The 26,873-nt window shown below is 48.0% G+C and overlaps 1 long non-coding RNA gene across 2 annotated transcripts in view; it reads right to left on the bottom strand.

Moving 5' to 3' along the window:
• Window positions 1-21,179: 21,179 nt before the first annotated feature.
• The window catches only part of LOC129380925 (uncharacterized), a 36,372-nt gene continuing 30,678 nt past the window's right edge, over window positions 21,180-26,873 (bottom strand). For both annotated transcript variants that reach the window (XR_008609146.1, XR_008609147.1), the window contains exons 2-3: window positions 23,385-23,503; window positions 21,180-23,270 (exon numbers count right to left, since the gene is read on the bottom strand). This is a non-coding gene — a long non-coding RNA (uncharacterized lncRNA). The remainder of the gene's footprint in view (window positions 23,271-23,384; window positions 23,504-26,873) is intronic.

The raw sequence follows: 26,873 nt of genomic DNA, 5'->3' as shown, positions 1-26,873 counted from the left end.
GGGCCGTTTTCCAGCCTTCGGGTAGTGCTCCGTTCCTCCAGATTTTGTTGATTTCCTCTGTGAGGGTTTCGATTGAGGTTTCGTCGAGGTTTCTAAGTGCCTTGTTAGTTACGCCGTCCGGCCCCGGCGCTGACTTGCTGTTTAGGTTCTAAAGCGCCGTGCGTATCTCTTCGGTTGAGAAGTCCTGATCTAGCTCTGGGTTGGCTTTGCCGCGATATGCTTCGGCGGTCGTGCCTCTAGCATTTTTGGCCAGCGGGAGGTACTTGTCGGCGAGACGGTCAATGAGCTCATTTTCCGTGGTAATATTGAGTTCCTCGTGCATGATCCTGTTCAGCTTACGACCCTGGTCCGCTTTGGTTCTGGTTCTGTCTAAAAGATGTTTGGGCAGGTTCCACGTCGTCCCGCTGTTGATGTGGCCGTCCGCGGCGTCGCACACCTCGTTCCATTGCTGGTTAGATAGTTAGTTGCGTGCAATATTCTGCAATCAGCCGATTGAGGGAAGAAATTCTTTTCCTCAGCCGTCGATTGTGTCTTTGTTTCCATCTCCTGGTGAGCGATTGTTTAGCTTCGAGCATGTGAGCCAGTCGGCTGTCCATGCTTTGAACGGGGAGATCTGTCTCTATTTCCTTCGTGGCCGCCTTAATGCCGGCCTTTAGTTGCGACGTCCATTGTTCCATTGATTCTTTTCCTGTTCGGCGTTCGTGTCTGAACTCGCGGAACTTGTCCCAGTCGACGTAAGTCATTTTTCTGGGTTCTCTGGATGGGGTGTCAATCGTTGTCTCAACAATGTGATGATCGCTGCCCAGATCCTCGAAGAGATTATTCCACTGATAGTTTGGAACGTTGCGGACGAAAGTGACATCTGGCGTTGTGTCGCGGTTGACCGAGTTACCCGTTCTTGTGGGGTATTCGGCGTTCGCGATGAGCGTTAGGTCAAGTTCATCGGCGTCGTTTAATAAGTCCTTGCCCTTGGCTCTGCTGGCGACGTATCCCCAGGCCGTGTTAGGGGCGTTGAAGTCCCCGGCCACGATCATGGGGTTGTCGCCGGCGCGGTTGCGAGCGAGCTGGAGTATTTGCCTAAATTTTTGTGCTCTGTGCTAGGGGCTGCTGTAAACGTTTAGGATGAATATGCTCTTGGCGTTCATGGCTCTAGGGAAGACTTCCGTGAGAATGAATTCGCAATTACTGCAGTCGTGATTAATTTTGTATGTCGTGTGGGCTAGCTTGTTGCTGACCAACGTGGCGATACCTCTACATTTGTGTTGCGGTGTCGTTGCGGTCACGTCATAGCCGGATAGCGAGGGTGTAGCGGTATTTGTCTCTTGTAGGAGAATGACTTGGGGTTTGTCTTTTTTGGCTCGAATGTATTGTTGCAGGGGCGCCTTTTTGCGGACGTAGCCCCTACAATTCCATTGCCAAAGGCGAAACGTTTCAGTTTGCACAGCCATATTTGTTGTTGGCGTCGGGTGGCCTTTGTGAGGCCACGTTGTTGCTTTGTCTATCGAGCGACAACGCCCGAGATAGCTTGGTGATAGTAGACTGTGACGTCACAGACGGGTGGTCTGCCATTTCTAGCGCGTTGAGCCTTGCCCCATGGATGTTGATCGTCTCCATCATGTGGTTGATTTGTAGCGTTATCCTGTCGTAACCTTCCTTGAGGGTCCCTACAGTCGTCGCAAGTTTGTCTTGCCCTCCCTTCAGTGACGCGACGGTAGTTGCACGCCCGCCGAGCAGTTCCTTGATTTCCTTAATGTCACTGTCCGTGCTCGAGAGATGTGTGTTTGTTACGGATTTTCTCTTATGCGGATTGCACGTGGATTCCGCGACCGGTACCTCCACTACCATGGGTTCTGATGTGGTGTCGGTTTGGTTAGAGTCGGAGGGTGGTGGCGTTTTGAGTTGTCTGATTTCCTCGATGGGTTGGTTGTGTGATTGTTTGCCTTAACTCTGTGTTTTCGTGCTCTAGTCTTTTAATCGTATTTGCTATTTGTACCTGCTCTGGCCGTGCCATCGGACTCACCTGGCTGGCGGCCTGCTGTTGCTGCTGCTGTTCTTGTCGCTCCTGTTGGTGCTGCTGAACTCGTTGGGCCGACGTCAACCGGTCATCACCGCCAACTCGTGGGCTGGGGGCGAATCGTATCCTTGACGAGGATCTCTGGCTCGGGTTCCTGGAGCGTTCTCGCGATCGTGACGACAGGCGACCGCAGTTCCTCGATCTCGAGCGGCCCCGCTCGCCGGACAAGCGAGCATCTGCGTTGGCGGTCACGTTGTCGTTGATGGCGCAACACTCGGCGTTCTTGAGCGGCGGCAAGTCGTGCTGACTCGGGGCGATTGGTCCTGATCTCGTGGTGCTTTTGCTTGCGTTTGCTGCGATTCTTCTTTCAACTCGTCTTCTTCGGACGACGTAGGGGAGTTGGAAGCGGTTCATGCATTCCTTGTTTGCCTTGACGTGATTTCCCTCGCAGAGCGCACACTTGATCGAGGTGCACACATGATCTGCGTTAGGGTTAGCTAGTCCACAGTCTTTACAAATTGCGTCGTCGTGCGAGGGGCATACGTCCGCACGATGGCCCAGTCTGCCGCACACATGGCACATGGCGATCTGCTTGCGGTAAAGAGAACACTTGATCAGGGCATTGTCGTATCTGACATAGTTCGGGACTCGAAAGCCGTCGAAGGCGATGATGACCGTGCCAGTTTCCTTGATTCTCTTTGCCGCCAGAGCGAGCGGGTTGCGTGGGTTGACGATCTTGCGGTTTATGGAGTCCTGCGTCTCATCGAGCGGAACCCCTCTTATAACGTCCTTGCACGTTTCGTGCGGCGCCGTCCTACATGCAGTGGTTTCAAACGTTTGCTCTCCTATGGAAATGCTGTGGATCCTGAGGTATTTTGCTGCGTTCGCTTCGGACGGTGTGCTGACCACCATGATGTTCTGCTTCAAATTGGGGCATATCGTGTCCTCGCTTCGCTCGTTAGGTTCGATGCAAGCAGCCATGCAAATTGCTTTGGTGACCTTAAGTTGGCCTACCTTGGCTATGTTGATACCGCCACGTATGCGAATCACGATCTTGATGTCATCTTGGGGCAGCGCGGGCATCCTGCTTGCTTTGATCAAGGAGTTTCTCGCTGTTGAGACGGTTGCGTTCGTATTCCCTCCCTTTCGCTGGTGGTTTACGAGGTTGGGCTGGCTCAACGCAGTCTTGTTTACTTATGGGCGCGGCGCCACGATAGTCCACCCGGCGTCTGCGGTGAAGTCTTCCGGGCTCACGTCTTGGCCCTTGACTTCCTATGCCATCGCTGTAGGGTCGTTCTTGGGTTGAAGGCTCGTTTGTAGTGATCGCTGGAGGCCCCCGCAGCCGGGGTGGGCGCGGGGAGGTCTGGGATCGGCGGCGGCTTGGTCGGAGTCGAGACGGGCGTTAATGGCGGCGGCCGTACTCGCCGTTAGGCTTAGAGCCCGAGGCGGGGCGGCGAGAGATGAAATCACTCGTAAAAATTCCATAGGTCACGCACTTGCCGAAATGTGGTCTCCCTAGGTAGAGAATAACTTCAAGAATCCGATTCCGAGTAGAAAAGGCACAAAACTGGGCAAAAGGCGCAGTTAAATTGGCGAGGAAGCGGGAGCCGGCGCGGACGCGTCCGTAGCAAGCACATGCATCTCAAAAAAAAAAAGAAGAGAAAATATTAGAATAATCTCTCCACAAAAACTCTATGAAGGCGCTTGACAACGACTGTACAGTCTGATTTAGTTGTGATGCTTTTAACGAACACACCAGTGCTTTAATGCGATTAGCATTCTTTGCATACTGTAGGCACTGTGTGCATATCTATCTATCTATCTATCTATCTATCTATCTATCTATCTATCTATCTATCTATCTATCTATCTATCTATCTATCTATCTATCTATCTATCTATCTATCTATTACAGCGAAGCTGTGTATGGCTAGCCGATTCGTCCGTCCGTCCGCCCGTCTGTCGGTCGCCTGTACGCCGAAAACTCCTCCGGCGCAACCCGATATGCATGCACGAAAAAGAAAAAAAGAAATAGAGGCGCGCGATTACCCAACACCACCAAAGTAGCACAAAGCCTGTTTACTCCGATCCATGACGTCGCGCTACCTGGCCTGAAATTTCCATTGACAAAGTTGGCGTGATGAAAGCGGTGATGTCAACATCACTGTTCTATACTCGGGAGCATGCCCATCAGATTCTATGGCAGTCGGGCCAGGTAACATGACGTCATGGCTTGAAGTGAAAAGGCCTTGTGCTATCTAGCTGGTGTTGGATTAGCTGCGCTATAGTGACATCGTTGCTCTCCGTCGTATATACGAGCGCGCGCGCAGCAGGTTCTCTCCGGCTCCGAAATGGGTAGGCCACGCGTCATATGTACTCCTTTGGAGCAGGCAGCTTTCGATCAGCAACGCCGCAAGGCGAACTGGGAACGAGCTCGTCTGCACCATGCTGATGCTGCTGTCCCGGCACAAGAACAGGCTCGCGCAGCCGAGCGCAAGCAGCAACGGCGTACCGAGGATCTGGCAGACTACCAAGCCATTATTTAATGAACCGTCGGGCTTTACCCAGTGATAAACACCGGGGCCGCACGTTTCAGCTTCGCTGGTTAAGCACCTGTGCGACGAATCGCTTGTGCGGTGATATTCTATCTATCTATCTATCTATCTATCTATCTATCTATCTATCTATCTATCTATCTATCTATCTATCTATCTATCTATCTCTGCATGCGCCTACTCAATACCACAAGATGTCTACTACAGCTTGGGGTACTGCCACTAGGTATGTGCTTGGGGTCATTACAGGCACGTACCCAAGGGGGGGCCCGGGGGGGCCCGGGCCCCCCCCGAAATCAAGTGGCATAACCCCGCCCCTCCCCACCCACGCCACCACTCCTCACACATTCCTAAAGTGCCGCCAGATCAATGTTGAGACTTGGCAGCTGTTCATCGGTCAGCATTATGCTGCCTTTTTCACTCCTTTTAGATGGCGGTAGTTATCGGCATCTCTTGTAATGTGAAGGACAGTTTTCTCATAGATTCCGCACCCGCACGATTAACTCGAGATGCGTTCAGTCGTCACCATCTATTCAACCGTCGCGCGTATAGCTGTTGCTTTTGTTAGTTCAACCTTCTTTGTTTAGGCTGATCCTGGGACCAGGAGAGGGATGCGGCTGTTACTCAGCTGGTCTGTACTCTCATGGAACGAGTTGCGGCGGGAGAAAACGCCAATTACGTTTAACTTATCCCTTTGCTTCATTATTTCCTTGAGTTACGGCTCGCCGCGACGCTGGCAGATGCCCGGAATCAAATACACGTGATATGGGTTAGATAAGGTGGGAAATAAAATAATGTGAAAGAGCGTCGATCATGAAACCCTGCAATAACCCTTAAGCCCATAAGCAAGATGAATGTCGCCCGTTACATCGTCTGCTTTTCCCTAATTGTATAGCACTTTTCGTGCAAAATTGGCAACTGGAAACAAAAATCGCAAGGAATTGAGAAATTAAGGGATCTACTAAGGGAGAGAGCCAAGGCAACAACCAAACTGCAAGCAAAAGCGAATAATAAAAAAGTTAACCGTTGTTTATGAGAATAGTTAGGGATCAACATCTTTTTATTTAAAAAGGAAGTAGAGAAAACGCCGCCGGAAGTGGAGAACAATTACTTGTTTTGAATGACGCTTCTACAGTTATCGGTCGAACCGCCTCACGTAGCCACTTCTCTGCTGTGCTTATGTGGAGTACTGCGCTCACCTTTCGCGGTGAGCGCAGTACGTCTAGAATCGCAGATTCCTGCGCTCTATGCGGTTGTATGGGACTGGCGGCCGCACAGCGTTACGCAACTCGCGGAACTGTCAAAACTGATCAACAAGGCGAAAATAACTGATATTCGAAACTACAACATGAGAAAGACTGAAGAAGCCGTAAAAAATGAACGCAGCCTGAAATAAGTAAAAAAGAAACCTGGCATAGGACAAACCATGATGTATGCACTAAAAGATAAGAAGGATAATATCATCAGCAATCTCGAAGGTATAGTAAAAGCAGCGGAAAAATTCTAAGCTGACCTGTATACAGTACCCAGAGGAGTCACGATACCTCACTTAGAAACAGTAATGAACAGGATACAGAAACTCTCCTATAACTAGCGATGAGGTCAGAAGGGCCCTGCAAGACATGAAACGATGAAGAGCGGGAGGAGAAGGTGGAATAACAGTCGATTTAATCAAAGATGGAGGAGACATAATGCTTGGAAAACTGGCTGCTCTTTATACGAAGTGTCTATCGACTGCAAGGGTCCCAGAAAACTGGAAGAATGCAGACATTATACTAATCCACAAAAAAGGAGACGTTAAAGAATTGACAAATTATGGGACCATTAGCTTACTCCCAGTATTATATAAAATATTTACCAAAATAATCTCCAAACACTGGACTTTAGTCAACCAAGGGAACAGGCTGGCTTCAGGAAGGGATACTCTACAATGGATCACATCCATGTCATCAATCAGGTTATCGCGAAATCTGCAGAGTACAATAAGCCTCTCTATGTGGCTTATATAGATTACGAAAAGGCATTTGATTCAGTAGAGATACCAGCAATCGTAGAGGCACTACGTAATCAAGGAGTACAGAACGCTTACGTAAAAAGCTTGGAAAATATTGCTACGTGCGTGTGGTATTTGTTTGTTTGAACGAGGCGCGTAGGCGCCATCACTCCAGAAAAGAGGAGGAAGAACGAACTGGGCTCGCGCTGTGAATCTAACCGGTAAGAGCTGCAACCGTTGTTGTAAATATAATCTCTAAATAGTTTCTCGTCTTACTGACTCGTCCTTCGCGTAAGAATATCTACAGAGGTTCTACAGCTACCCTAATTCTACACAAGAAAAGCAGGGAGATACCTATAGAGGAAGGGGTCAGACAGGGAGACACAATTTCTCCAAAGCTATTCACTGCGTGCTTAGAAGAATTCAAGCTACTAAATTGGAAAGGCTTAGGAGTAAAGATCGACAGCAAATATCTCGGCAACCTTCGGTTTGCCGATGACATTGTTCTATTCAACAACAATGCAGACGAGTTACAACAAATGATTGGAGACCTTAACAGAGAGAGTGTAAGAGTGGGGTTGAATATTAATATGCAGAAGTTGAAGATAATGATAAATAGCCGGGCAAAGGAACAAGAGATCAGGATCGCCAGTCGGCCACTAGAGACTGTGAAGGAGTACGTTTACCTAGGTCAATTAATCACAGGGAACCCTGATCATGAGAAGGAAATTCACAGAAGAATAAAAATAGGTTGGATCGCATACGGCAGACATTGCCAGCTCCTGACAGGAAGCTTACCATTATTATTGGAAAGTAAGGTGTGCAATCAGTGCATTTTGCCAGTGCTGACATATGGTGCAGAGACTTGAGAGCAAGTTAAGGGCCGCGCAAAGAGCGATCGAACGAAGATTGCTAGGCATAACGTTAAGAGAGAAAGAGAGCGGTTTGGATCAGAGAGCGAACGGGTATAGACGATATTCTAATAGACATCAAGAGGAAAAAATGTAGCTGGGCAGGTCATGTAATGCGCCGGTTAGATAACCGGTGGACCATTAGGGTTACAGAATGGGTACCAAGAGAAGGGAAACGCAATCGAGGACGACAAAACACTAGGCGGAGCGATGAAATTAGGAAATTCGGGGGCGCTAGTTGGAATCGGTTGGAGCAGGACAGGGGTAATTGAAGATCGCAGGGAGAGGCCTTCGTCCTGCAGTGGATATAAAACAGGCTGATGATGATGATGATGATGATGATGATGATGATGATGATGATGATGATGATGATGATGGAGGTGGTGGAGGTGGTGGGCCCCCCCCGAAAAAAAATCCTGGGTACGTGCCTGGGTCATTATGCCGTTGTGGACGTTCCGTAGTCGTCATTCCAGCTTCGTCATATGACTCTCTTCATGCCGTCGTGGTCGCGCCATTTACGCCGACCCAGTGGCCCAAGCTAATACTTTGGGCCACTAGCTATTTGCTCGGGGTCTTGATGCCGTCTTGGTCGCTCGTTGCATCGTCGTCATTCCAGCTTCGTCATCAGGCTCTCGTCATGCCGTCACCGTCACGGCGTCGTCATTTCACTGTCATGCATTCGTTGTCATGCCGTGGTCGTGATGCCTTCGTGGTTGTTCCATCATCGTCACTCCAGCTTCGTCATCCGATTCTCGTTATGCTGTCATCGTCACGCCTTCGACGCCATATAGTCGTCGTCACGCAATCGTCGTAATGCATCCATTTTCCTACTGTCGTCGTGAAGCCGTCGTGGTCCTTCCATCGTCATCGTCACAAGATTGTCGTCATGCCGTCGTCGTCATAGCGCCTTCATCGCTCCATTATTTCTTCGTAATTCTATCGTTAAAACGCTGTCGTCATTAAATCGCGATTTTGGCGCAGTTGTCATGCCATCGTCGTCCTTACGTTGTCGTCATGCCGTCGTGGTCATTCCGTTGTCCTCATTCCAGCTTCACCATTTGGTTGTCGTCATGCCGTTCTTCGTCACGCCATCACCGTCATACGCTCGTCGTCATCCCGTTGTCCTCGTGCCGTCGTCGCGACGCTGTCGTTGTATACCATCGTCATCATTTCGGAATCGTCTGATTGCCGTCCTACCGCTGTCGTCACACCACCTTCTCGTTCCATCGACGTCTTTACTTCGTCATTTCATCGCCGCCAAGTAAGTGAATTGCTGCGTCGTCACCATACAGTCGTCGTCATGCCGTCATGCTCATGGCCGACCTTGGCAAGCGAGTGTCATAGCAAAATGGGCTTATGCGGAGGCAGTATGTCGCATATAGCCGACGGAAAGGAAGTCTCACAATAACCCAAGTCTAAATAAACGTGTCTTCAGCAGTATGGTGTTTCGCCGACTGTTGGCGGTAATGCTCGATAGTCATCGTGAAATTAGTTGTTTCTTTGAAGCAACTCGTGCTGACGTCTGCTGGGACCATATAGTCACCTAACCTGATCGTTCCAATCAAGTTTAAGTACATCTATTGGTGTCTATAATTTTGCTTATCGCTACTTTACGTCCTTTCTCTTTGTTAAAACGGTGGCAGTTTCGCCCGGAAGGCAAAGCATCGATTGCGATAGCAAATTCGTGGACAGCTATACGAGGTAATTAGTTTCATCGGCCGTATAAACTTGTAAACATAAACATACTAACTAAATTAACAAGCATGGTGTCACGCGCGTACAAGCACATATGAATATATTTCACTCTATGACCGCGGAAACTCGCTGTCATAACGCTGCAGTGAGGAAACGCGGCAGCAGCAGCGAACCAATTGACCTTCCTGCTGCCGCTCGCATCAGCACTAACTAAGCAGTGAAAACAGCGCAGTGCGGACTCTCTACCCGTCGCAGATGGCTTTCAAGATACAGCGGCACGGAGTACAACGCCCCCCCCCCCCCCTCGCTACCCTTCCCCCGAAGCCTTGAGCGCGACGAAAGGCGGTGCGCTTCCTCCCCGCTTTCCTCCGTCGCTTGCGCGAGATTGAACCGCGATCGCCGGCTCACTCTCGCACGCTTTCACTCGCGCATACAGCATACGGCGCGCGACATCGATTTTATCGCCCTTGGGCTTTATACAGAACCTCACGCTAAAAATGCGCCTGGAGGTTCCATATAAGGCAGAAAGCTGGGCTAGTTGGTGTGTCATCATTATTCAAAAGACTAGCGCAAAATAGCAGGGACAAAGACAGAGAAGACGACAGGATTAGCGCTCGTCCTGTCGTCTTCTCTGTCTTTGTCCCTGCTATTTTGCGCTAGTCTTTTGAATTATGGTTCCATATAATTGCATGTAATTGCTATCGCAATGAAACGAAAAAAAAAAAACGACCCGGTGTCCTCAACAAAGCAGCCCGATGCTCTATCTATATGACAACGGGTGCAGTCAACGGGTGCTCCTGTGCAGTCGCATAACACATCTGATGGTATCTTCGACTGGTCGCCTGTATGCCCCGAAGCAGAGTCGGGTAGATCGGGCGTTTCCCGAACTCAAAGGTAGAGGACAAGCGCGCAAGCCGAACGTGCGACTCGCTCTCGGAGGAGGAAATTGCTGATGCGAAACCACGTGACCACTGCCAACGTCCGATGTTTCGCCTATCCAAAGCTCCCGGCGCTGCCGGAAAAACCGGCGGACGTGCCGGCGGGACGAGCGTTCGTCGAGACGCCAGCATGCAGTGGCCTATATAGGTTGCCAAGGTTACGGTGGGCCGTCGCCAACAGCAGCGACGCGGCGCTGCGATGACGTTTCAATCTCGATGACTGTTCCGACTACAGGGCTCGGAGCGCCCCTCAGAGCGCTCCAAGATGGAGGAGAGCAATCGAGAAGAACCAGCCGACCGCAGGGCGCGCACCCTCTTTCAACCAGCCGAAGACAACGCCGCTCGCGAGAGCGCTCCACAGCGCTCAGAAACGACCAGCCGAAGATAGCATGAGACTCATTTTGTTAAACCTATACATGCCAAGTAGCACAAGTCGTCTTTTCTGGTACTTTCTTAAAGGGAAGCTGAAGAGCCTGTCGAATTCAATAAGACGCTCATATACGGATGCGGGAACCTTATAAACCATGTAGGTAAAATTTGGGAGTTTTTTTTTTCAATTAGGAGCGACGTAATCGTCGGTTGAAATTGCGCTGTAGCTCCGCCCCCGTCGAATGCCGCGCGCTGCTGCTGACGCTGACGATGCGAGCGGAGACCGGAAACCGCGGTGTTGTGACGTCAACTCTAGTGTTTCGTTCCTTCGCAGTGTCCGCGACCATGCCTGACCGCGCTTGTTTCTGCGTGCGTGCCATCGTAATCTGCTTGGATCCACCCTGTATTCCTTTGTTGGTGCGTCTGCGTGTATGTAGAGTGGTAGTCAACGTGCGTGGTAGTCAACGTGAGTGGTAATCAACGTGAGTGGTAATCAACGTGGTAGTCAACAGATGAAGGTCACTACACGTACTGCATGAACCGGGAAGCTTTTCACGCGTTTAAACCGTCTTTGTAGATTGCCGACAGCTTTGGACAGCGCACAAATGCCGACGATCGCATCCCCGCTTACGTTCCACGAGGAGGCATGCAGGAACACAACACTACAGCTGTTTGACCGGAAACGAGCTCACTAGATCGGCGAAAGATCAGCGAGATCACTAGATCGCTTTGCAAAAAACATACTCACCAAAGAGCATTTCCAACACGAGGAGATCCCAAGACTTTGCTTTCGTTCGCGTCGAAAGCACTGCTCGCACCAGCATCGTTTGCTTCTTCGAGAGGCCGGCTCTTCGCAATCGGCTCGTACATGTAGGGAGTAACGCCGAACTCCTCAGAAAAACGCAGTCTCTCTAAATTTTCCATTACCGTCTCAGAAAAACAGCACCAAACTACCTGGCACCGCGCTTCATGTGTAGCGGCAGCGGTCGGTTACTAGAGTTGACGTCACGAGGCGCCCGACCAATCACAGGCGGAAACGAGACGCGCGAGCTGGGCGTGTCCGCTGCTGCACTTTTCGTCGAAATAAAATATAATTGCGCCTTCTTTCGCTCAATTTCGATACGATATTCGAATTCGGAGGGTTGAAAACCATTATGTACTGATGTTCACTCATTATTTCTGGAAAACCTTTCAGCTTCCCTTGGGGCAAAATTACATCCTTTCGGTTGTATCTTGCCACACAACGATAAACGCCATCTGTCTTGTCCGCATTTCTTTTCTTTAATGCTGCGAGCCCGGTACTTCGAAGTCACAAACGGTATGCGCGTTATCAGCATGACAGAGCATTCTTGAAAGTAGCGAGCGTAGCGTTTTCAAGAAAGGAAACGCAAGCAAGGCAGATGACGATTATCGTTGTGTAGCAAATATACACCCCAAAGTGTGTACGATCAGCGTCAAATGAAACGTGAACAGCGGAGCGCGCGGTCCACGCATAAGTGAAAGTCCAGTGCGCGCCGTCCAGTCATCACCATTGACATGCGCTCGCATCAGATCTGGCCGCACGGCGCTCGTTTGGGAGTGAAAAGGCCAAACGCGCACGGCACGCCCAAGCTGGCAGGCTACCAGCGATACCACGCTGTGCAAGTTGACCGATTGAAAGAATGAATGTGGCGCACAAGCTTCAAACCACATGAGCGAATCTATCTCGAATGATGACGGGGCACACTGCACAACGCGCACCGCTGTTCGCCCCGATATCACTTATGGATTCGGTGAAGTGTGCAACAATGCTCACCGCAAACTGTAATAAGGCGTAGCTTTTAGTGGCTCATGAGTGTCAGGGCGCAGTCCGTGGTGGACGCAGGAAAGCGGTGATCACAGGCGAGGGTGGCAAGGAGAGGAGGCGCCACCGGCGAGGGGAGCAAGGAGAGGAGGCGCCATTGTTGGCCAGAAGCGCTGCGCGAGTGGACGCGTGGGGGAGCGCGGACATGCGCGTGGGGGTGCGCGCACATCGGCGACAAACCTTGCAGCCATATGGCTGTGATTGCATCCCATGCTAGCGGTCACGGCGGCGTCCGTTCGCGGAACAGTTCAGACAACAGCAACAGAGGCAGCCATAGATAGGCTTCCGCCTATCGCAGTTTAGCTCAGCAAAGTGCCCGTAGATTTTTTAGCTTATCTTCTCTTTTATTTTTATTTTCTCCATTTCAAATGCAAGCACCAGAACAGAAGCGAAAATATCTCATCATATCGCGAGGTGCGGCCACATCGGATGTGGGCGCCTGTCAATGGGGATGGCTTGAGGGCGCGCACTACAGCTTCACTTATGCTTGGGCCGCGCGCTTCGCTCTTCACGTTTCATTTGACGCGATAGTACATTTGTTTAAGAGTGTATAGCTCTTAAAACATAAACATCCTTACAAGGAACAGAGAGCAAGATGAAACAACACGACCGCTCTCTGTCCTGTGTATTGTGCTGTTTTACTTTTTACAATGCTTCACCAACCGGCCTAAACTGCTATGCTACTGAAACGTGAACACACGGATTTGTAGAATTACTAGAGTTTCGCTAACAACACACCGACTAAAGAAAAGGCACTTTGCAAAGAACGATGACGCTTCCCAGGCAACCTCAACGTGCCGTAAATATCTGCTTGGCGCAGATAGAATAACTGTGGACAACCGTAAAACCTGCGTGCAACCGGGAAATGTAAACAAGCTTGTTTACCACCGCTACTTAATGTTTCCCATTTTTCAAGATGATGCACTCATGGAGACTTGGCGGCAAAAGCGATATATTATGATCTGAAAATAGCTTTTCGCTCCTTTCTTGGATGTGATGACGAACAGGCAACGCAACTAACTAAAATTTAAAGAAATAATTGGAAGAAAGCGCGTCGATAAATTGGAGTAATGTTTTAGTCAACGCCCAGTAGCATCACTTTTCTTTACGAATTTGTTTTCGCTATTATCTATTTAATTCGTTGTTGTCCGGCCCTGAACACGGCCCTAATGCAGACCCCTGCATTAGACCATGGACGCGCGCCTTGTAATCCCACATAGACCACTAACCATTTTCAATCTGCAAGACAGCGCTTTCAGACAGCTCTATTCGGGCTATTTCGTATGACCACTGTTCTGACAATATTGAATATCTTTGCCAACTTGTGTTTACGCCAGGATAGAAGACAGATATATGGAGGAGATAGGGAGGGAGAGGGAAAGGTAGGGAGACTAACCAAGGACATGCCCGGTTGGCTACTGTATACTTGGGGAGGGTAGAAGTATAGATAAAAAGGAAAGATAAGAAAAATAAGTAAAGAGGCAGTAAATTGTGAACATACTCGCAAAGGAACCACCTGCTGTGGGTTTGCCCTGCAGTAAAACTGACGAGGCTCCGGCACCTCGCAGCAGCGGTACTTTCGCCGCATAATCCTAGCGATTACACTGCGTAGACGCAGGGACCACATCATCGATCCCTCTTGGACTTCATTAGATCCGCAAATCTTTTTCATTCATTTAATCATCCTTATTCACCCCCATCCCATACCCCTGTCTGCCCTGAGGCATTTACCCTCGCACTGAAAAAAAAACAAGGAATGTTCGCTATCTGTCACAAGCGTTCGACCAGTCCATTCGACTTCAAGAAGTGCAGTAGGCTTCTGTGGCCTTGTGTATGCATGAATGCGTAGGTCATGGTGTCAGAATCTTTTCCATTCGTGTGCTGATACCACGGCGCAAGCTTCCAGGAGCAAACCAAGTGTCTAGAATTCTGTTGTCTCCACAGCTCTTCAATTTTACCGCGTTCACTCTGGCAAGGGGTGGTTTTTACGAAAGCTTACCCATTAATCACTGGAATCTCAAGCATACCCATGTTGCAGCTGTGAAGAGACAATCGAACATGTTTTTGTCCTCGTAACCATGTCGAGCGCGACCGTCTTCGTGCTGTGTTAAACCGGTTAGGTTCAACGCCACCTTTAGAGGCAAATGTAGGACCGTGGTCTCATGCGTCGTAAACTCGCGAAGCCATGTAGGTAATGCTACAAATTTGGAAGTCGACCCATCTCCATGAGCTAATTCAGGCGTAATGGGCAACCCCGCGTTTTCTCGAAAGCTTAATGAACACAGGAAGATGCACTTATTTCAATGATTACAACCGCGGCCTTCTTAAGGCCGCGGTTAGTATAGCAGTGTAGCCAAGTAAGACTTATTATTGTTCCTGTCTTTCAATCCTATCTTACCCTCGAACGTATACTAACAGTACTTCAAGAACTTGCTTGAACCAGTTATCAGGCTTTCTTTCACCGCGCCGCAACGTCTGTAGTTGCGACGGACATCACCGACCGCGATCCGGTTAGGATTTGTGGACTTTCGGGCAATTTGTTCGGCGTAAACGAAGCCGGTGGCAAACCGCTGATGGCGCAATATGCTGAGATTGCGTCGCGAAAGACGCGCATAGCGAGCGTAGTCGTTATCAGCGACGGCCGAGGTTTTCGTTCATACAGCGTCAGCCGCTGTCGCCCGACGACGCCCTTTGTGTTCGTGCTTGGCCCAGATTCGTCGCCCTAATCTCAGCCGGCTAAGGCGTGCTTAATTAGGACGGGATCGTCTCGCCGCGAGCGCGTGGGCTGGAAGGTCAGGCGCTCTCTTCTCGGGCCCCGCGGCACCACTTCGCAATCACTCTTCACCCCGGCTTCGCGTCGCAAGGATGCTGGGAATGGTCTGCATGCTGCGGTCGAGCAGACGTGAGGTGCCAGGGTTGGAATTTTTTCATCATTGTGCGAAGAGCGTGCGCCGGTTTTCAGTCGCTCTCGTTGCGAGCACCGATTTTTACTTCAGCCGTCTTCCTTGCGCTGTTCTTATTGCCTGCATGGCTTGAAGGTCACCCGTCATGTTTATTGGGACTAAATATTTCTAACTGCGCGGTTACTCGCTCCCTTTAGCTGAGGGGTGTACTGCGTATGACACATATATCAACACGTGTTTACTCGTGATCAGGCGTTATATATATCAGCCCTGTTCACCCCGTGGTACCCTTGTATACAGTGGTTGGGCACACGCTCTTCGCATGCTTCGTCGTATCGACTTGTACGTGTAAGCGATAAGCGGCTTCTAATATGGCGCGTCATGTCTAACGCACATTACTGAGTTGTTAGATATTTCTTCTCCTTGTACTTTTCTTTTTTACTAGTGCACATTGTTTAATTTTCATTTCGTTATGACATACGATGCTGGCTTGCGCTGATGCATCCTTACCAAGCGGAGCGACTAGCCTCAAAACAATCATGAATTCTTGATCACCGGGCATGACGCTCGAGTGATGTGTCTTCCGTGCTCAGAGATTGAAACGCGACGCTTGGACCTCATGCAGGCGGCCGGCCCTCTTTGTGCCACGGGTGATCGCTGGGGGCGTAAATTGAAGTCACGATGCATCACCAAGGCTCTCGCTTTCATCGCATATAACACGGATCGGTGCCGCCAGCGCCCGCCGGTAGCCGTGCATGCGCTCCGAGTATCGCGTTTCGGTCGCTGAGCGCTGTACCCTCTCGCTGCAGGGCAATTTGATGCGACGTACGGCCGGTACAGCGACGTGCAGTAGGCCACATTTGATTGACTGCTCCACCACCGACTATAGAGGCACCCAGAAGCTGTTCCTACCCGCCGCGGTACCTGCCGTGGTGGCGTGGTAGCTATGGCGTTGCGCTACTAAGCCCGAGGGATCGAATCCCGGCCGCCGGGGGCCGCATTTCGAGGGGGCGAAATGCAAAACGCCCGTGTATCGCGCATTGTGTGCACCTTAAAGAACCCCAGGTGGTCTAAATGAACCCGGATTTTCTCCCCACTATACGGCGTGCCTCATAATGAAATCGTGGTTTTGGCACGTACAACCCCAGAATTCGGGTAATTTAATCACCCGCCGCGACGGCTGAGTAGCTGTGTCGTTCTGTGTGAGCATGTGGCCGCATACCGATATGGGTAGAATGCAAGAACACGGCTTAAGTGCACGTTAATGATCCCAGACGGTCGAAATTAATCCGAAGCCCTTTCTCGTATGCCATTCTCCTCTCCAGCTTTGAGACGAATAAAATAAACCTAGCAACCCTTGTCAAAATCGCATTACTGTTTGTAGAATGTCTGCCTGGAGGAATATTTCAAAGTGTTTTGAAACGTGGTATTGCAGAGAGTGACCAGAGCCTACTTTTGGCTCCGTTCTTGACTGTCAGTTGCTGGCAGTCAAGAAAGCAGTCAATGGCAGTTGCTGAATGACTTTTTGAAAAGTTAACCGCCAAAGTTTATCTCTAATATTGTACGCGACAATCTTAATTTTTGTCAGCCTGATCAGATAGCAAACGCTTTTTCTGGTCATTTCGCATTACCTCAGAGAAGCAAGCAAACAACTTTTCAGCCTAGAATAGACCGCCTGAGCCATTCATTTTTCCTTCATCCTGTCACGCCGCATGAAATGCTTTCTATTACGCGTAATCTTCGTAACGCAAGTCCAGTATTAGATGGTATTGCAGTGCGCCACCTAAAGCTAGTCGCTGATCCCATATGCGGACCCCTGAGCGTAGTAATTAACCTGATCTTTAAATCTGGTGACTTTTCGCCAGTCCTAAAACGCGCAAAGGTCATTACAGTTTTTAAGAATAATAATAATAATAATATTTGGGGTTTTACGTGCCAAAACCACTTTCTGATTATGAGGCACGCCGTAGTGGAGGACTCCGGAAATTTTGACCACCTGGGGTTCTTTAACGTGCACCTAAATCTAAGCACACGGGTGTTTTCGCATTTCGCCCCCATCGAAATGCGGCCGCCGTGGCCGGGATTCGATCCCGCGACCTCGTGCTCAGCAGCCCAACACCATAGCCACTGAGCAACCACGGCGGGTGGTTTTTAAGAAAGGTAATAAAGAACTAATTTCAAATTATCGTCCAATTTCGATTCTTTCTTCCCTAAGTAATATAATTGAAAAAATATTTTCGATCAGATTAAGCAAGTATTTGTAAAAACTCCATATAATTATATGGAGTTTTTCCAAACTGAAAACCAGTTTGGTTTTCGGTCTGGAAGCTCCACCAACTTAACTCTACTTTGCTTAACTGATTTTATTAAACATAGTCTTGACAATAATGAATTCGTTGGTTCCGTTTAATAGACCTTATTAAGGCATTTGATACTATTGATCACATGATTTTATTTCGTAAACTTGAAGCATATGGAATAACTGGCCCTGCCCTAGCCTTCTTAAAAAGTTATGTGTTTGATGGGGGATTTATTGTTTATGTGTGTGAAACTTTTTCGCGTTCTAAAAAACTGAACCAAGGGCTACCACAGGGCTCAATACTGGGGCCTTTGCTTTTTTATGTTTACATTAAAGATATGCCAGACGTCACAGACTTAAGTCATTACGTTCTATATGCTAACGATACAACTATATCTGTAGCTGATAAGTGTCTCTCTTCTCTAGTAATCAAACTAAATAAGACTCTTGACCACCTAATGAAATGTTGCAATGACAACGATCTAGTCATTAATCCATCGAAAACGAAATTTTTTGTATTCCATTCGCACCAAAAGTCACGAATTATTCCTCCTTCGTTAACCTTAGGCAATCATTATATTCCCATTTGCGACTCCGTTTCATTTCTAGATGTTATCCTAGACAGTCGTCTGAAGTTTCACCTGCGCATCAACCATGTCAAGCTGGGGTGCGATCGGAGATGGTTGGTCGGCGCGTTCGTTCGGTTACCGGCGCGCGCGATTGGCCTACTCAGCGCCGACGTCGCCAGCCGCGGGGCGCGGCTACGTTTTTGGTGACGTCAAAATGACGACATGCTCCTGTCAATCATCCTCCCACCGAGCATTTCGTCTGCTAGGCGCCGAACCAACACCTCCTAGATTGGCCGAACCCGACGGGAGCTGGGAAGTTTGGAGCGATCATACGGCTTCGCATGGCGCGTCTGGTGGATTGGATTGGATCCAACCGGCGGCTGTGGCTTGGCACGTTTGGATCCAATCCATAGTTTAATTCGAAAAAATGGAGCTTCCGTGGGGAACTTAGGTTGTTGCGCTGGCGTTTCTAGAGTAAGGAGGAGGAGAGCGGGTGGCGCTGTGAAACGCGTTTGAAGAAATGGCAGAAAGTGAATTCCGGCGTCGTTTTTGTTTCTCGAAACAAATGATTCGTTGGTTATACAGCGAAATTGACCACATCATCGGTGCCAGCGAGCCACTGGAATGTTGTCGCTGCCTCTTGAAAAGTGCGCCACTCTTCCCGTCGTTTCTTTTTCTTTTTTTCTTCTCGCTGTGCGCGACACCACCTAGGGACGACGCAAAGAAACTAATAGTTACAAATTGCAGTAGTCACACGAACTACTGTTTGAAAACGTGTTTGGGCTTGAGAAGAAAACATTCATTTCTTTAGATAAAGATTTCATTCATTTGGAAGACGAGAAACATTTTGTTTTGTAGTATACTGTCTGCAAGCAGACGACAAACGACGGAAGTAAACTTCCGGTGAGGTCACCGCTTCCTGATTGGCTGCTCTCTGCGCCCCGTTGTCACAAATTTTGCATACTGCCACTTTGTGACGTTGCAGCAACCGAACAGAACGCGTATCGAACAAAATATCTCCGTTCGCGCCCCTGAAGTGCGCTTTTGGTATCCGTGCGCTTATGAAGGCGCGACACTGTTTTTCTCCTTGTGCTTTGCTTTCACTCTACTTTCCATTCATTCATTCACACATTAACCACGCATTAATCATTAGGGGTAATACATATCTATGTTATTTGTCTTCAGTTCAGCATATACAAAATCAAGCAATCCGTATCATCACCCACTGTTCACCGCGCTCTAATGCTATCGGCCTGCTTGAGCATTACAAGATTTTATGTATAAAAAAGTTATTAAACTACAATTTAACAATAATGGTTTTTTTAATTGCTTGATTCCCAGCTGACCTTTCAATATATTCAATGCCGCTCCCTCAGAAATACAAACACTACTAGCTTCGCTTCTAATTATAATTTTTGTTGCCATCAGATCGCACTAACTATGGCAAAGAAACATCTTCATTCGCTACCATTACACGTTGGAATCGTTTTCCTGCTCTTCTTAATATACTACATATACATTTCAGCGTTTCAACGCTTCGCTAAAAGATTTTATGCCAACCTCTGATAATTCAGAGGTTGGCCCATTCTTATTCTTCTGATAATTTCAGTCTTATTCTTCTGATTATTTTAGTCTCATGATCGCGGATCCGCGGTCGCTACCTGCCCTAAGTAGATGTATTATCCTTACCACTTCCAGTGCATCACTACCCATCGTAAACTGCTGTTCTCTTCCGAGACTCTTAAACATTACTTTAGTTTTCTGCAGATTAATTTTTAGACCCACCCTTCTGATTTGCCTCTCCAGGTCAGTGAGCAAGCATGCATTGCAATTCGTCCCCTGAGTTATTAAGTAAGGCAATATCATCAGCGAATCGCAAGTTACTAAGATATTCTCCATTAACTCTTATCCCCAATTCTCCCCAATGCAGGTCTCTGAATACCTCCTGTAAACACGCTGTGAATAGCATTAGAGAGATCGTATCTCCCTGCCTGACGCCTTTCCTTATTGGGATTTTGTTGCCTTCTTTATGGAGGACTACGGTGGCTGTGGAGCCGCTATAGATATCTTTCAGTATTTTTACATACGGCTCGTCTACACCCTGATTCCGTAATGTCTCCGTGTCTGCTGAGGTTTCCACTGAATCAAACGCTTTCTCGTAATCAATGAAAGCTATATATAATGGTTGGTTATATTCCGCACATTTCTCTATCGCCTGATTGATAGTGTGAATATGGTCTCTTGTTGAATAGCCTTTACGGAATCCTGCCTGGTCCTTTGGTTGACAGAAGTCTAAGGTGTTCCTGAATCTATTTGCGATTACCTTAGTAAATACTTTCTAGGCAACGGACAGTGAGCTGATCGGTCTATAACTTTTGAAGTCTTTGGCGTGCCCTTCCTTATGGATTATGATTTTGTTGGCGTTCTTCCAAGATTCCGGTACGCTCGAGGTCATGAGGCATTGCGATAGAAAGAGAGAAACTGTTTATTCGGAGGTTTTACAAACCGCTCTCCCACTCTCTAATCTGATTTTGTTTCCCACCTTCGTTGCTCAGTTGGTTAATTATCTTGACTAATTATCTAATCAAGCAAAATACAAAAAATTGCGTGACACACTACATACAAAAGTGAGAAACATGCATTTCGTCGCGTCGTCTTAAAGTGCATCGGCATATCTTTAAAATCTGGCTAAAGTTAGCTGAAACACCCGGTTACCCTTTGAGTTAGGCTGGTGTATTGCGGTGAAGTCCAACAAATTGTGTAAGGGGCAATGTGCAAATTTCCTCGACATGCATCACTGATTGGCACTCACGCTCCCGCAACCCTCCGCGGGCTGGGTGGCTAGAAATCAATGACTATAAATTGGTGAAGGCCTATTTCTCATTAGCCTTAAGATATATATATATATATATATATATATATATATACCAGAAAAAAAGCAGTTCTGGGTCCGGGTAAATATTCACAGTGAAGCAGACGCGCGTATGAAGCGGTTTATTGACGTTTCGGCCGGGGTCCGGCCTTCATCAGAATGTTTCGGCCGGACCCCGGCCGAAACGTGAACAGACCGCTTCATACGCGCGTCTGCTTCACTGTATATATATATTTTACTCCGCGTCTAAATTGCCACGCGACGTTTCTTCCTAGTCATTTTCCTTCCCTCATGTTTAAAGGCCTGCAGCTCGTTTGATTCGATTGGTTCGCATTCTCCACCGTTCTGCTTGGTGTTTCGCTGGGTGGCGTCGAAGAAATATGGCCCATAGCAGCTGGATCGTCTGTGACACATTACCATTTACGAATGATGGTGCGGCGGTGCAGGAAATGGCACACAAACGTGAGTCTAGATGTATTCCTACGATTATTTGATACGCACAGAGTAGTATGTTCGAGAGTTTGGTATGATATTATGTTCTCAAAGAATGACGCGCTTGCACACTAGGTCCACGCAGTGTTTCATTGTGCACCAGATGCAATCAGTTCTACCTGCTCTTAAAGCGGCAGTTCTCTATTCCACTCGAAGTTTTAAATATGAAGAGAAAGCGTCTTTGCTTTTTACGGTTCAAAATGCACTGCGACGGCAAGCCGGCGTCACACCAATTATGTCTAACGGGTGCTGTTACGATTAACAGTATTATATACTTTTTATTGCATGCCAGAAGGCCGATAAGCATTGTAATAACGTTATGATTGCCTATTACGGCGCTGCTGTTAAGTATAAAGTGAAGCACACACTCAGATGAGTGTGCGAGCGTACCGAGTATATTACTGTGAGCGTAGCCGTACTCGCAGTCACCAAGGGGTGACGTGAGGATTACGTTGTTGTAAGCGTAATATGCGGCAGAGTTATTTCATTTGCAGTGCATACATGATTGACGCGCCTCCGTGACATATTCCTCTTTCTCACTGAGTCATAACGACATAAATTAAAATCTGGCGTCTACAATTATACGCACAGTATGATTCATTCATTGTAAGCGTGTAGACGCATTTATAACGCGGAGAAAAACCTGCTAGCCACTGCCAAATGGAGCTGCTCGCAGCACAACACGTGGATTTGATGCGTCCGGAAGGACATAAGCATGCATGCACAGCTGAACGGTATGAAATACGAATGAAGTCGAACACAGGCTGGAGTTGCTGTCCCGCATCTTGGCGTATACGTTAGCGACCATTAAACACGCCCTCGGCCCAATATTCTATATGTGGGTTAAAACCGCGCTATCGTTAGACACAAGGGCAAATGTGCGCAAGATAATGCGTGGCCTAGTTTGTCCTCTGCGTTTCCTTATATAGCCTTTCTGTGCACGCCGTTGATTATCATTCCTGTAAAGGAAGAAATAAATCGAGCAGATCTGCACAATTTTCTGTGGATGCACGTCATCTACAGCAAATAGGTGCCAGCACCGCTTAACTTTTTTTACTTCGTTTCGGCTTTGCGACTGGCTCACTGATAGATCTGTACATTTCTTAAAGCGCCTTCTGTAACAAAAAAGACCGCTGCTTTTCGCGATATGTTTAGACGCAGGGACAGAATGGGAGATGAATGGCTTGTCTGTAGCTACTTCGAAATTGCATGCAATTCCAATTTATGCACACACATAATCACTGAGGCTAATCCAACGATGATTGGAGCATGCCGCACGCCTGCACCGACGGGAGCCGAGTGGCCGAGTTCCGACCTTCCGACACACCGGCGGCGGTGGCGACAAGTGGCGGTGCCAGCGCCATCTGAGGAAGTAGCGAAGAACTGCGGCAGCAGAGCGCGGTTTTCGGCCCGCGTTTGTCGTGTCTATGAGCGTGGTGTCTTCTCATAGTCATCTGTGCTCATACTTCCCCGTTTCAGTTTCCGCTGGCAACACGTATCACGAGGCGGCAAGGAGCAAAGAAAACATTATTTTCTCCCTTTTCTTTTTGCTTCCTTATACGAAATGGCTAAACGCGGCGCGTCGGAGTTCAGGGGTTGGGGAGCGTCCAAACCGGTTTTGTATCGGGAACGATACAAAACCGTAGGGTGTTGCTTTCCTAATAGGGATCACACCACTCTGTCTGGTAAACATGCAAAACATTTCATCGTGAGGCACATAGTTCAAGAGGACCTGTTGTCATTATGGTGACCGTTGACCTTCTTATGGCTTGGCGTGGGCTACTTGCAGACCAATAATCTCTCTTTTGTCGGTCTTCCTGAAAAGGGAAATGATGAAGCCATGACAAGCATGCAAGCAAAAGAAGGTGAAACAAAAGCTAGTCAAATAAATCAACAAATCATGGTTCTAGTTGAAGTGTTCAGAAACATACCTTGTGAGGACTTTGACTCCTTGGTGTTACTTCCAGTGGGGACACATTCGCTGCTGTCTAGTACGTCCAGAGACAATAGAGTCTATAGGGGCGAAGAAATATCAGCAGCGTCTTGGAGGCTGGAGTCGAAAGAAAAAAGAGCCTGAATTATTACGGTGTAAGTGAGAGTGAGTCTGTGATCCATGTATGACTGAGAACAGTGCACGAAACGCTCCATGGCAGAAAAGCACGCACAAAACACTGCTTTGCGTGTGCATTTCTTTCAGTGGTGTCCTTGTGTGTGCTGTGCGTAGTGAAGCCTCAATGAAATGACAATTTTTCCTGCCAAATACTAGGTAATGAACACACACATTTTATTATGTCTCAAGTGCAATTAATCTAACTGTATCACCGGAAGTACATTTGCCACTAATGTGCGGTGCATTTATTGCAGTGTATCATTTATGCACAATCAGGCAAAACTATTTATTATTTATGCTGTACTCCGTGTTAGGAATTTTAGCAAAGTGGCAAAATAACAAGAGCCTCGTTTGAGTTGCCTTTGAAGCAATGACTTTATAGTTATTATTATATTCCACTTTTAAGAAATGACTACAGGAATCTCTCTTACCCACCTCGCACGCTAAGAAATTCAAAGTTGAGAATGTGAAGCAGTGCTTTTTCACTCACCGCTGCACACACCCAGAGGCTGCAAGGTTAATCCGCATCGTGGGCACACATTACAAATGACTTAAAGCTGACCATTAATATAGAGTACGTCATTAACAATGCTAATCATGTGCTCGGGTACTTACGGTGCAACTTTTTTCAAATCACCGTGTACGTTGAAACTACAACCTATAAAGCTATGTCCCAAGAGACTGTGCTCATTCCAGCGATGAATTTTCACGGTAGCTAACACATCTTTTTTTTTTTTTTCATGTAACGCCTCATTACGCGGCCAGACGCGGCAAATCACAAACGTTGGAAGCCGTGGAGACGTTAAAGGGAAGCTGAAGAGTCTGTCAAATTCAATAAGACGCTCACATACGCATGCGGGTACCTTATAAACCATTTAGGTAAAATTTGGGGGTTTTTTTTTCAATTAGGAGCGACGTAATCGTCGGTTGAAATTGCGCTGTAGCTCCGCCCCCCGTCTAATGCCGCGCGCTGCTGCTGACGCTGACGATGCGAGCGGAGGCCGGAAACCGCGGTGTTGTGACGTCAACTCTAGTGTTTCGTTCCTTCGCAGCGTCCGCGACCGTGCCTGACCGCGCTTGTTTCTGCGTGCGTGCCATCGTAATCTGCTTCGATCGACCCTGCATTCCTTTGTTGGTGCGTCTGCGTGTACGTAGAGTGGCAGTCAACGTGCGTGGTAGTCAACGTGAGTGGTAATCAACGTGAGTAGTAGTCAACGTGGTAGTCAACAGATGAATGTCACTACAAGTACTGCATGAACCGGGAAGCTTTTCACGCGTTTAGACCGTCTTTGTAGATTGCCGACAGCTTTGGACAGCGCACAAATGCCGACGATCGCATCCCCGCTTACGTTCCACGAGGAGGCACGCAGGAACACAACACTACACTTGTTTGACCGGAAACGAGCTCACTAGATCGGCGAAAATTCGGCGAGATCACTAGATCGCTTTGCAAAAAACATACTCACTAAAGAGCATTTCCAACACGAGGAGATCCCAAGACTTTGCTTTCGTTCGCGTCGAAAGCACTGCTCGCACCAGCATCGTTTGCTTCTTCGAGAGGCCGGCTCTTCGCAATCGGCTCGTACATGTAGGGAGTAACGCCGAACTCCTCAGAAAAACACAGTCTCTCTAAATTTTCCATTACCGTCTCAGAAAAACAGCACCAAACTACCTGCCACCGCGCTTCATGTGTAGCGGCAGCGGTCGGTTACTAGTGTTGACGTCACGAGGCGCCAGACCAATCACAGGCGGAAACAAGACGCGCGAGCTGGGCGTGTCCGCTGCTGCACTTTTCGTCGAAATAAAATATATTTGCGCTTTCTTTCGCTCAATTTCGATACGATATTCGAATTCGGAGGGTTGAAAACCATTATGTACAGATGTTCACTCATTTTTTCTGGAAAACCTTTCAGCTTCCCTTTAAGCCAGTGAAACGCCGCAGCTGATAAAATTCACCGTCTTTATACACGTTCGCTTGGTGGCGGCTATAGAATATTGGACGCATAAACAGGCTGGGATATTATTGTTATCTAATTAAAAGGAACCTGCGTGATGCTGCTCAAAGAAAACGACCACAGCGTTCGCAAATATTACCGCCGTACAATTCGAATCGGTAAACGGCACGAGCTGCAATCTACACCAGTAGACTGCTGCTTATCACACTTCAGTGAGGTCTCAAAACCGTTATTCAAATAATAAAGCACAGAAGTTAATAACATGACTCCAATAAAACAATGGTCTGCTTATTCGTAATACAATGGCAGGTTAACTATGTTTGTCGGTTATTATATCTACATTTATAGACCAAATATTTAGCCGCGTTGAGCGCCCCTAGCAGAAAAATTACGAATTACACTATAAGACTCAATTACAGTAGCTCCACTTGCGCGCTTCATGCTCGAACGCGCCGCGGTTGATTTTTCGCCCTCTGGGGCGATCGCTAGAACTTGAGAGAGTGCGAGGCCGGGTGGCACGATACGATGCTGTTGTTGATTATTATTATTATTATTATTATTATTATTATTATTATTATTATTATTATTATTATTAGGTCCAGCTACATGCAACTGTTACATGCAACTGCTACATGTCGGTGCACCTGGCTGCAGTGCAAAATTTTCACGTATCTACGCTACGCGGAGCACATGTCACATTGCGTGAAGAGTGACACGATACGATTCTATTGATAATGACGGCGGTAGGATGATGGTGATGATCATTTACTGGCATCCCCTTTGTAACGGGGCGGTGACAAACAGTGACCTAGACTGCTTGATTTAATCAGATATGCTATGCATGTTCTAATTCTAGCATCTTTTTATAGGTCGCCTTAATATTTTTCTTCCTCGAGACTTCTCTATCTACCTTATACCGCTACCTATGCGAGTGATACATGGCGTGCCACCTGGTGTAATAATATGCAACTGTAATGCAAAGCGCGCATATCGCATCGCGTGTTTCCTCGCGCACTAGGGCGTGTGTATGGCAAGTTTCCCCTGCAAGCTAGCAAGCGCTGCCGTGGCTCAGCATGTCAATCCATGTTGGCTGTTCAGGGATTGCCCGATGGACATCCCTGAACAGCTTCAACGAAGTGATCGCGTGTGGGTCGCACATTGACATCAGCATTGTTGAACTGCGTTCTAGCTATCCACAAACTGTGGAGGCCCAGGAGGATCATAGCGTCATACGGAAGACGCTCTGTTTCTACCGGTAAGAATCTTATTCCATGTGGATCTAAAGGTAACTTTTTAACGTCCTTTGTAGCACATGCCAGAAAAAGATGGGATCCCAGCAGTCTAGAAACGCATGC

The sequence above is a fragment of the Dermacentor andersoni genome, chromosome 1 (genome assembly GCF_023375885.2).
Source record: "Dermacentor andersoni chromosome 1, qqDerAnde1_hic_scaffold, whole genome shotgun sequence".
In the NCBI taxonomy this organism is placed as follows: domain Eukaryota; kingdom Metazoa; phylum Arthropoda; class Arachnida; order Ixodida; family Ixodidae; genus Dermacentor; species Dermacentor andersoni.
The sequence above is the reverse complement of the archived record's forward strand: the minus strand, read 5'-3'. Positions and strand labels throughout refer to the sequence as shown.